General features: G+C 26.5%; 1 protein-coding gene and 1 pseudogene across 4 annotated transcripts in view; both read left to right on the top strand.

Annotated features, from left to right (window-relative positions):
* LOC142323817 (NADH-ubiquinone oxidoreductase chain 1-like) overlaps positions 1–6,297 on the top strand; it is a 76,028-nt pseudogene extending 69,731 nt beyond the window's left edge.
* Positions 1–12,591, top strand: part of RhoGAPp190 (Rho GTPase-activating protein 190) — a 307,804-nt gene that overhangs the window by 67,635 nt on the left and 227,578 nt on the right. The gene's annotated exons all lie outside the window — the stretch shown is intronic.

Below are 12,591 nucleotides of genomic sequence, written 5' to 3'. Positions count from 1 at the left end.
TGTTTTGAGCTATTGTTTTTCTATATTGAATTGGGATAATGTTAGGGGATAGTTTTATCTTCTGGTTTTGATGCTTTAAATTATGAGCTTTTAAGCATATTTCCATCTATTTTGAACCATTGTATTTTTTTGTATTAAATTAGGATAATGTTAGGGATAGCTTTATCTTCTGGTTTTGATGCTTTAAATTATTAGTTTTTAAGCATATTTCCATCTATTTTGAGCTATTTTTTTTTTTTTTATTGAATTGGGATAATGTTAGGGGATAGCTTTATCTTCTGGTTTTGATGCTTTAAATTATTTGTTTTTAAGCATATTTCCATCTATTTTGAACCATTGTATTTTTTTGTATTAAATTAGGATAATGTTAGGGATAGCTTTATCTTCTGGTTTTTATGCTTTAAGTTATGAGTTTTTAAGCATATTTCCATCTATTTTGAACCATTGTATTTTTTTGTATTAAATTAGGATAATGTTAGGGATAGCTTTATCTTCTGGTTTTAATGCTTTAAATTATTAGTTTTTAAGCATATTTCCATCTTTTTTGAACCATTGTATTTTTTTGTATTAAATTAGGATAATGTTAGGGGTAGCTTTATCTTCTGGTTTTGATGCTTTAAATTATTAGTTTTTAACCATATTTCCATCTTTTTTGAACCATTGTATTTTTTTGTATTAAATTAGGATAATGTTAGGGATAGCTTTATCTTCTGGTTTTGATGCTTTAAATTATTTGTTTTTAAGCATATTTCCATCTATTTTGAACCATTGTATTTTTTGTATTAAATTAGGATAATGTTAGGGATAGCTTTATCTTCTGATTTTGATGCTTTAAATTATGAGTTTTTAAGCATATTTCCATCTATTTTGAACCATTGTATTTTTTTCTATTAAATTAGGATAATGTTAGGGATAGCTTTATCTTCTGGTTTTGATGCTTTAAATTATTAGTTTTTAAGCATATTTCCATCTATTTTGAACCATTGTATTTTTTTGTATTAAATTAGGATTATGTTAGGGGTAGCTTTATCTTCTGGTTTTGATGCTATAAATTATTAGTTTTTAAGCATATTTCCGTCTTTTTTGAACCATTGTATTTTTTTGTATTAAATTAGGATAATGTTAGGGATAGCTTTATCTTTTGGTTTTGATGCTTTAATTTATTAGCTTTTAAGCATATTTCCATGTATTTTGAACCATTGTATTTTTTTGTATTAAATTAGGATAATGTTAGGGATAGCTTTATCTTCTGGTTTTGATGCTTTAAACTATTAGTTTTTAAGCATATTTCTATGTATTTTGTGCTATTGTTTTTCTATATTGAATTCGGGTAATGTTAGGGGATAGTGTTATCTTCTGGTTTTGATGCTTTAAATTATGAGCTTTTGGGCATATTTCCATCTATTTTGAACCATTGTATTTTTTTGTATTAAATTAGGATAATGTTAGGGGTAGCTTTATCTTCTGGTTTTGATGCTTTAAATTATTAGTTTTTAAGCATATTTCCATCTATTTTGAACCATTGTATTTTTTTGTATTAAATTAGGATAATGTTAGGGATAGCTTTATCTTCTGGTTTTGATGCTTTTAATTATGAGCTTTTAAGCATATTTCTATGTATTTTGTGCTATTGTTTTTCTATATTGAATTGGGGTAATGTTAGGGGATAGTGTTATCTTCTGGTTTTGATGCTTTAAATTATGAGCTTTTGGGCATATTTCCATCTATTTTGAACCATTGTATTTTTTTGTATTAAATTAGGATAATGTTAGGGGTAGCTTTATCTTCTGGTTTTGATGCTTTTAATTATTAGTTTTTAAGCATATTTCTATGTATTTTGTGCTATTGTTTTTCTATATTGAATTGGGGTAATGTTAGGGGATAGTGTTATCTTCTGGTTTTGATGTTTTAAATTATTAGTTTTTAAGCATATTTCCATCTATTTTGAACCATTGTATTTTTTTGTATTAAATTAGGATAATGTTAGGGATAGCTTTATCTTCTGGTTTTGATGCTTTTAAGTATGAGCTTTTAAGCATATTTCCATCTATTTTGAACCATTGTATTTTTTTGTATTAAATTAGGATAATGTTAGGGGTAGCTTTATCTTCTGGTTTTGATGCTTTAAATTATTAGTTTTTAAGCATACTTCTATGTATTTTGTGCTAATGTTTTTCTATATTGAATTGGGGTAATGTTAGGGGATAGTGTTATCTTCTGGTTTTGATGCTTTAAATTATTAGCTTTTGGGCATATTTCCATCTATTTTGAACCATTGTATTTTTTCGTATTAAATTAGGATAATGTTAGGGGTAGCTTTATCTTCTGGTTTTGATGCTTTAAATTATTAGTTTTTAAGCATACTTCTATGTATTTTGTGCTAATGTTTTTCTATATTGAATTGGGGTAATGTTAGGGGATAGTGTTATCTTCTGGTTTTGATGCTTTAAATTATTAGCTTTTGGGCATATTTCCATCTATTTTGAACCATTGTATTTTTTTGTATTAAATTAGGATAATGTTAGGGGTAGCTTTATCTTCTGATTTTGATGCTTTAAATTATTAGTTTTTAAGCATATTTCTATCTATTTTGAACCATTGTATTTTTTTGTATTAAAGCAAGATAATGTTAGGGGTAGCTTTATCTTCTGGTTTTGATGCTTTTAATTATTAGTTTTTAAGGATGTTTCCATCTGTTTTGAGCTATTGTTTTTCTATATTGAATTGGGATAATGTTACGGGATAGTTTTATCTTCTTGTTTTGATGCTTTAAATTATGAGCTTTAAAGCATATTTCCATCTATGTTGAACCATTGTTTTTTTTTGTATTAAATTAGGATAATGTTAGGGGTAGCTTTATGTTTGGTTTTGATGCTTTAAATTTTGAGCTTTTGGGCATATTTCCATCTATTTTGAACCATTGTTTTTTTTTGTATTAAATTAGGATAATGTTAGGGATAGCTTTATCTTCTGGTTTTGATGCTTTAAATTATTAGTTTTTAAGCATATTTCCATCTATTTTGAGCTATTGTTTTTCTATATTGAATTGGGATAATGTTAGGGGATATTTTTATCTTCTGGTTTAGATGCTTTAAATTATGAGCTTTTAAGCATATTTCCATCTATTTTGGACCATTGTATTTTTTTGTATTAAATTAGGATAATGTTAGGGGTTGCTTTATCTTGTGGTTTTGATGCTTTAAATTATTAGGTTTTAAGCATATATCCATCTATTTTGAGCTAATGTTTTTCTATATTGAATTGGGATAATCTTCGGAGTTATTATCGTTGCTTAAGGGGAGGATATCCTTTTTTGAGTGTATTTTGTTTTATTGATTATTTATTAATGTGTTTTAAGGTCCCCTCATTAATATTTAAAAAAAAAAATTGATTTTTGTTTTAAAATTTGGCTTTAAATTTGTTACGCGTGTAAATTTTTGTTACGTTAAATATCCTTAATGTTTAATTTTTATTTTCAGTGTTAAAGTTTTTTAATTTAAGTTATATTTTTTGAACCAAAAAAATTTGTGCCAGCATTTGTGGTTATTCCTCAGGTTCAAGTTAATTTTTTTTAGAATTTAGTCTTAATTTAGTTTTAATATTTTGTATTTAGGTGAAATGTAAATTTGAATATTTAGATGTAAATTTGAATTTAAACCAGGATTAGATACCCAGTTATTCTTAATTAGTAATTTTTTTCTAAGGTAGTATATTTTTTATAATTGAAATATAATAGGTCTGGCGGTTTTTAAATCTTTTTAGAGGAACCTGTAATTTAAGTGATATTCCATGATTTTTTGTATCTTTTTTTTCTTGTATATCTCTGTCGTTGAGTGTAATGAAAATTTATTTTCTTTTTCTTTTTAAAGATTTATGTTAGGTCAAGATGCAGTTATAAAAAGGTTATTATGGGTTACATTAATTTTTGATTTTTTAATTTGATTAAATTTGAAATTTGGATTTAATAGTAATTTTTTTAAATTAATTTTTTGAATTTTGCTCTTAATTATGTACATATCGCCCGTCACTCTCATAAATTGAGATAAGTCTTAACAAAGTAGATGTACTGGAAAGTTTATCTAGAATCAGATTTTGGGTTATTCTATTTACAAAGTTTGTTTACTGTTCAATTCAGTTGAGTCTGATAGGTTTTTTTTTTTTTAATTTTTTTTGTGTCTTTCTTTTTTCTATTTGATTTTTTAAATTTAGTTAATTGTACAGTATTGGACTAATAAATTTTATTTTAGAATAATAATTTTTTTTAGTACCTTTTGTATCTGGGTAATTAACTTTTTAAATTTTTTTTTTTTCCCGAATAATGAAGATCTATCTTAATCTGTATTTTATTGTAGAATAATTATTTATAAGTTTGGGATTGTTTTGATATGAAATTCATTTCTTTTTGTATCTCGTTATCTGGTAAGTTGATTTAATTGAGAATTTCTTTTTGTTATTTATTTATTTTTTTCATTTTGAAATTTTATATTAAGGTGGATAAGCTCTTTTTTTTATAATTTTTTTTCTTTTTCTTGTTGGATTAGAATCTTTCATCATTTAAAGTTCGATTTAGATTAAAATTTAATTTTTTGTTTATTTATTTTTTTACTGGATTTTAATTAATTTTTTAATTTTTAATTATTATTGAATTAGTAGATTTAAAAATTTTATTTATGAATTAAGGCAAAAAATAATTTCGCCTGTTTATCAAAAACATGTCCTTTTGTGATTTATTTAAGGTTTGGCCTGCTCAATGGTTTAAATAGCCGCAGTATTTTGACTGTGCTAAGGTAGCATACTAATTAGTCTTTTAATTGAGGTCTGGAATGAAGGGTTTGACGAAAATTATACTTTATTTTTAAAATTTAATTTGATTTTATTTTTGAGTTAAAAAGCTTAAATTTAGAAGAGGGACGTAAGACCCTAAAGATCTTTATTTTGTTTGTAAATTTTTTTTTAGTTTATTTTTTTAATTTTTATGAGTTAAATTTTGTTGGGGTGATAAATAAAATTTTAATCTTTATTATTTTTTTTAATTTTTTTATGGAGTTTTGATCCTTTATTTTGATTAAAAGATTTAGATACCTTAGGGATAACAGTGTTATAAACCTGGAGAGTTCTTATTGATAGATTTGTTTGCGACCTCGATGTTGGATTAAAAGTTTCTGTGGGGTAGGTTTTACAGTTTTAGGTCTGTTCGACCTTTAAAATTTTACATGATCTGAGTTCAAGCCGGCGTGAACCAGGTTGGTTTCTATCTTCTTTTAAGTTATTCTAATTGGTACGAAAGGATTTTTGGTAATGTAATAATTTATTTACTAATTTGGCAGATTTAAGTGCTTTAAATTTAGAATTTAATAATGTATTTTTACAGTTAGTAAATGTTTATTCTTAGTTCTGTTTTTTATTTGTTTTTATTCTTTTGGGTGTTGCTTTTTTTACCTTATTTGAACGCAGGGTGTTAGGTTATATTCAATTTCGTAAGGGTCCTAATAAGGTTGGCTTATTCGGTTTACTGCAGCCTTTTAGAGATGCTTTAAAGTTGTTTAGAAGAGAATTTTATTTTCTTGTTTTTGGAAATTATTTAATTAATTTTTTTGTACCTATTTTAGGGCTTTCTGTTTCTTTAATTTTTTGATTAATATTTCCTTTTAGTTTTAATTTTGTTGGGTTTTCTTATTGTCTTTTTTTCTTCTGTTGTTCTGGTTTGGGGGTTTACTTTATTATAATTGCTGGCTGGTTTTCCAATTCTGTATATTCTTTGTTGGGTTGTATGCGAAGAATTTCTCAGAGAATTTCTTATGAGGTTGTTTTTTTTTTGACAATTTTTTGTTTTATTTTGTATTGTGGGTCCTTTAATTTAAATTATTTTTGTTATTTTCAGTTGGATATTTGATTTCTTTTTTTTCTTTTCCTTTATTTATGATTTTTCTTTCTTGTATTTTGGCTGAAACTAATCGTTCTCCATTTGATTTTTCTGAGGGTGAATCTGAATTAGTTTCTGGGTTTAATGTTGAGTATAGATCATTTAGATTTTCTTTATTTTTTTAATCTGAATATAAAAATATGATGTTTATGAGACTTTTTACTCGTTTAGTTTTTTTGGGGGGTGTTTGCATAAATTTTTTTTTTGTTAAGGTTATTTTTCTTATTTATTTTTTTGTTTGGGTTCGTGGGTCCTTTCCTCGATATCGTTATGACAAGTTGATATATATGTGTTGAAGGAGTTATCTACCTGTTACTTTAAACTATATTTTGGTTTTTATTTTTGTAGGATTTTTTTGTTTTTCATTATTTTAAGGTGAATAAAAAGTTAATAGTATTTTATACTTTCTTATAATTTCAAGTTACATTGCTTTGAGCTTATTAACTTAAATTTTATCTCATATCTTCGTGGACATGGGGTAGACAATAAAGAATGAAAAGTAAATTGTGGTTAGGATTTGTCCTATAATAATATATGGTTCTTCTACTGGTCGGGCCCCGATTCATGTGAGTAGGATGAATGTGTTTACTATAGTTTAAAATATTGTTTTATTTATTGGGTAAAATGATCTTGTTTGAAATTTTATTTTTATTGAAAATGGCATTGATATAATAATTATAATTGATATTATTAGGGCTACTACCCCTCCTAATTTTCTGGGGATAGATCGCAGGATTGCATATGCGAAAAGAAAGTATCATTCAGGTTGAATGTGGGGGGATGTTCTAAGTGGATTTGCTGGTGTGAAACTTTCTGGATCTATAGTGAGAAATGGATTTGTATTAATTATTATTATAAAGATTATTATTGTTATTACTATTCCTAAGATATCTTTGGTTGTGAAATAGGGGTGAAATGGAATTTTGTCTATACCTAATGTTGTTTTTATACCTAATGGGTTAGAAGATCCAGTTCGTGTAGGACTATTAAGTGTAATATTACTATTATTGATAAAATGAAAGGTATAATGAAGTGAAATGTAAAGAATCGATTTAGTGTGGGGTTATCTACGGCAAATCCTCCCCATACTCACTGGACTACCATTTCTCCTATGTAAGGAATTAAATGACCCATAGTATATGCCTCGTCCTGTGTGTATAAAAATTAAAATAAAGAATAATGATGCTTCGTTTGCGTGTATATTTTGAATTATTCATCCGTAATTTACCTCTCATGTAATGTGTACAATTCTTTTGAAAGCTTTATCAATTCTTGGTGAGTAATGTATTGCTAGAAATAATCCTGAGATAATTTGAATTATTAAGCATATTCCCAGAAGTGACCCAAAATTTCATCATAATGAGATGTTTGACGGTCTTGGTAGATCAATTACGAAGGAATTTTAGTGGTCTTAATTTATGTGCGGATGTAAACATAAGTTTTTTTTAGTGGTCCTTCAAATGTTCTTACGATGTTGTTTACTGAAATTATTGTAATAATTAAGATTATTATCATTGTTAGTGTGATATTTATTTTATATATTCTAAAAAATTTTCTTGTTGATTTTTCTTCAGTTAATTCGGTTATTATTTCTTTTGTTTCATTTAATTTAGTAATTGTTTCTACGGTTGGATCTAGTTTATTTATTATAATAGTAATTAGTATTGATATTAATCAAATTGAAAAAATTTTTGTTCTTGGTTTAAATTTTTCATTTGATGCAATTCTTGATATATATATGAATATAATTAATTATTAGTCCTCCTACTGTTGTTAAGAATATGATTTAAAGGTACCATGATGATTTAATTATAGTTGAATTGTTTCTGTACATTAAGGCTGTTTGGAAAATTAGTATTGATCCTAGTGATATGGGGTGTTTCAGTATTGGAGATATAATAATATTTGATAAAATTATGTATTTTGTAAAAATTCAGTAAGTATTTTATGTTATGCGCACTTGATAGATAGTTATGCGCACAGTCTCTGATTATGTGTTTTGAAATATATAAGGTAATTTTTAAGTATAATAGAAAATTCTCTAATTACATTAATAACAATATTTTATTTATTATTTATATTATTATTAAAGAAAATTTTATATAAAAATAATGCCTGTCACATCGGTTTTTTATTATGTATTAAAACACTTTATCTTACTTGATATATTCACTGAAAACCAAGCAGTTAATATAATTGACATAGAATTCACATAATACATAAGCATAATAAAAATAGATGGATGTCATAATATAAACGTAATACAATATTAAATTTAATGTACCAATGAATTGAATTCTTTTTAATGGAGTTAGTAGTTGAAAAAAAAGTTAAGTGTACTATTTTATATTAAAAAAACTAAAAAAGAATTAATTATTCCATAGTATGCATGTTTTTTTTTGTTTTTTAACCACAGTATTTATTGAATCATTGTTGAGTCATAATTCAAATAAATTATGTTATTAAAAAAAACAGCTAATTCAAAAGTTTAAAAAAATAATAAATTTAGAGTTAAATCAATGAGTTAAAACATTTGATACTTCTTTTTCTAATTCTTTATACCCTCAAATTCACACAATTTTCATGTGAATTTGAAGGTGATGATCTACAAGTCACAAAGTTTACATTTTGGCAGGGAAACGTATGATAGTACTAGTAGTAGAACAGTGTGGAAAAACTTCAATAAATCTAGTACTTTCTCTTATACTGTTACAGGTCTTCAATATTCACTTAGCTTGTCTTGCGGAGTTAATTTGAAATATAAATGGTCCACCTAATTTCCTACTCTGTTTTAAATGTTTTTTTTCAAATGCGCTTCTTGTTTAAGTGGTTCTTTAAACATAATTACATCAAGATGGCCTTTTACATAACTTACATTTCATTTTAAGCCAGTTAACTTTACTTCCACCTTTTGATACTTTCATCTTATTAGTAATAGTTTCTTTCTGGCCGCTATGGTTAGCTGGTAACTCATGATTTTGTTTTAGTTTTAACAGTACACTTTGTATGGATGTGTTCATACAGCTATCTGAATACATTATCTTCTTTTCTGTGACACTTACATTTCAATTTTAATGCTTTTGCCATATACTTTCTCTTAATTCCTGAATTTGATTATCTCGGTTTTTATCTGACTACAGCTCTCTATTTGACCAGACTTTTCATCTTGTCTGACTTTAGTTTACATCTTCATTATCTAAAAATACACAGATTTATCAAGATGTACTATTTCTATACTTCCTATTAGATTAGAATTAGTAAAAGCAAATACAGTAGTTAGAGTAAGAGTCTCGTGAATGTTTATAGTTTCAGTGCAAATACATTGTATTTTCATACAAGACAGTACAGTTATAGAAAGCAGGGATATTATGATACAAAATACATTGCAGTATTTTTTTCATAGAGAAGTACTACTAATTATGACATTGTTTGTTTGATTTAGAGTACTAATTTGTGCTTCAAAAATACAAAATATTTTATTCTTCACTTTCTTCAGCTACCATAAGCAATTTCAGAAAACTAATCCCATTGTAATAATTAAAATTAGTGCATAACTGTAATTCTTTAAACTTGTTATTAATGTAATTACAGTATAGAATAGCTTCAAAATGATTTAAAAATATGTATGGAGCTCAGATTGTATAACTAGGCTTGTTGAACAAAGCCACAGTAATTACTATTTTATTGAGAAATAGAAGTTCGGTTGATATGATTTTTGGTTAAAAACAATAAAAATTAACTTACCTGAACTTGATGAATGGTCATAGTTCTCATCACCTCTACTTTGCAAATACTCAGGTCTGCTACCAAACACTAGATTTTAAATGAATTAGCCTTTTTCTTTTTAAGTGCTTACTATTTTAAAAATTACTTACCAACTGTCTTAATTTCAGTGACTACTGAAATTCTTTTAAAATTATGCAAGTGCTGCTATCTTTAGGAAATTAATGTCAATTTTTGGTTACTTGCTTGTGCGTCTGAAAACATATTACAAAAAGAAAAGTTTGTTTTACTGGCTTTTGAACAGTTTATATAAAAGATACAGCTAGTCACAGCCAAAAAATAACTAGTGCAGACTAGAAAAAGTAAGTAACAATGTTGTAATAAGTAAAGATTATCGTCCCCATGGTCCCACAACAGGAACGTAGCACAACATTTTTTATAAAACTTAAATAATATAACCTAAAATAATGAATTCATTTAACTTGGTCAAATATAATCCATAAAACAAATAAATATAGAAAATAGTTAATGAACACCATGGGACAATTCTGTGACTAAAGGAAAAAATGAAAAATAAAATATTATTAAATTATATTTAAAAATATAAATACAAAAATAACATTTTTCTAAGTAAATAATACTAATTTAGTATTATTAGAGTTAGTAATTAAAAAATAAATACAGATTTAATGAATTCACAGATAGATCATAAGGAATAGATTTTTTAAATTAGTATAGTAAGGAATTAGTTTATAATGATGTTTGTACTGTTTATAACAAATAGTGATAATGTAATTGAGGTACATGAAAGAATTTGATAAAGTAACATGAATTTTATGTATATGTACTTTTTTGACATTTAATTAAAAAAAATTTAGGGATATTTTTCTTCTTTGTACTGTTCCGTTAATGGTACCAATTTTTAATTTATTCACCCATATTTCTGTCAAGCCAGATTGCCAGCTGGATTAACATTTTTCTTCTTTTTTTATAAAAGGTTGCCTCATGTTACTTACATATAACTTAATTACATTTAACAGCATAAACAGAAACATACTTACAGTACAATGGATATTAGCAATGAATCCTTTTCCTCATACTCCTCTTCCTTATACTCAGACTGCAACATAAATTCAATAGAATAGCTGTCCAGATGCTGCTGCACAGTATCGTGCTGCCTTTTATCTGTCATTTCACAAATCACGGTATTAAAATTATACCGATGTTTATTTTAAAATGTTCAAAAACTGCTATCTCTACAAGTATGTCCATGGTATTGTAGCCTGTAGCTATCTGAACAGTTAATGGACCCAGGCTCAAAGTGACACATAGTTGCAGTGAACAACTATCAGATTTACGATCAACCACAGGAATCAGGAAGTTCTCAGTTTCTTGGTGGAAACCTCTGAATACCTATTTCTGCAGCAACACTCGATATTTGCCTTACATTGGAAAAACAAACTAGTAAATCTCAACTATTACCCTGCCGTGATGTTGCTTCAAATCTGTCACACATCTCCCTCATATAACTCTTCTAGTTGACTCATGGTGCCAGCAGCAGCTCATATTGAGCTGCTGCTGGCACGTGTTAGATGTTAATTCATAGGCCCAACAACAAATGAATGGTATAATTCTGTAGTAAGGAAACCATGAATTTCCCAGACTATTACCAACATAAATATTAACAGTACAGCAATTACATCACATTACCATTGCATATGATCGCAGAAATATAACTTCGTATTATGTCTGTTGCCGCACTATCTACTGATTGTAAAAATTTTGTGATCTTGCAAAAGCTGGTCTCCTTGGTAGGAGATAAGTCCCAAATTTTGAATATAGTGAAATAAGTGTTCATAATTAAGCACCGTGAAATACAGGTGTGTAGAATACGACAGCAGCATGAGCAATGGGAAGAAACCGTAATACAAAGTGGGACAGCATTATCTAATCTCACTACAACACAAAATTAATAATAGTTACCAGCTTCATTGTTTGAGTAACACACATATAAGCAAAAGGAAAAATGAATCGGTCAGAAAAACCAAAACCATACCATTTGTTACATTTGAATCTGTATAATTGTTTTTTAATATAACTTCTAGAGATAGTTATTATAAAGCAATAGCGTTGAGAAATGCTATGAATGACTTATCTTAGTACATTTAATATTGTAGCGTATGGTAAATTTAGTTAATTCCTAAGTACTTATTGATATTGATGCTACTTACGTATTTAGAAATTAAAATTTATTCTTGATGAAATTATGTCATTACTTGGACTCTTGCAAGCTCTATTTTGTGATTCTAAAGGCTTTCATATATACTGAAGCTGTAACCAATTTGATTTTTTATTTATTTGAAAACTGATTTCATTTATTGTTATTTTATGTCTTTAAATTTCATGATTGCTATTCCTTGACATGCTCAAGTGTTAACGGAAACCATCACGTTGTATAAGATACAGCCGTTTTTAGAAATTGTTCTACTTATTCTTTAACTAAAAAATCTATGCAGCATTAATTGGAAGGATATTTTAGCTTTTTTAATTTAATTCTACCTATCAGTGGCTATAAAAAGTGTTGAACATCTATATCTTTTATTAATCTAAAATACATCAAAATACTGATTTCTAGTAATCTAGAAATCAGTATTTTGATGCATTGTAATCATTAATGCATGGATATTTTCTTGAGATTAATCATTTACGTCTCCATGATAATCCATCCCACTAATGCACTCAGGGTTAGATTAATCTAGTCTTACTACACACTTAATTGTTCAATTAAAATAAATATATTAGGTTAAAGATTGTAATGTACGTAACTGTAAATATTAATATAGTAATTTAAAAAAATTTTTGTTTATATTTACTTATTTTCTTAATAAAATCTTTTTGTAAACCTATTAAACTAAAGTTATAGGATTTAGATTTTTATTCATTTT

The sequence above is a fragment of the Lycorma delicatula genome, chromosome 4 (assembly GCF_047948215.1).
Source record: "Lycorma delicatula isolate Av1 chromosome 4, ASM4794821v1, whole genome shotgun sequence".
NCBI lineage: Eukaryota > Metazoa > Arthropoda > Insecta > Hemiptera > Fulgoridae > Lycorma > Lycorma delicatula.
This window is presented reverse-complemented; position numbering and strand designations above follow the sequence as displayed.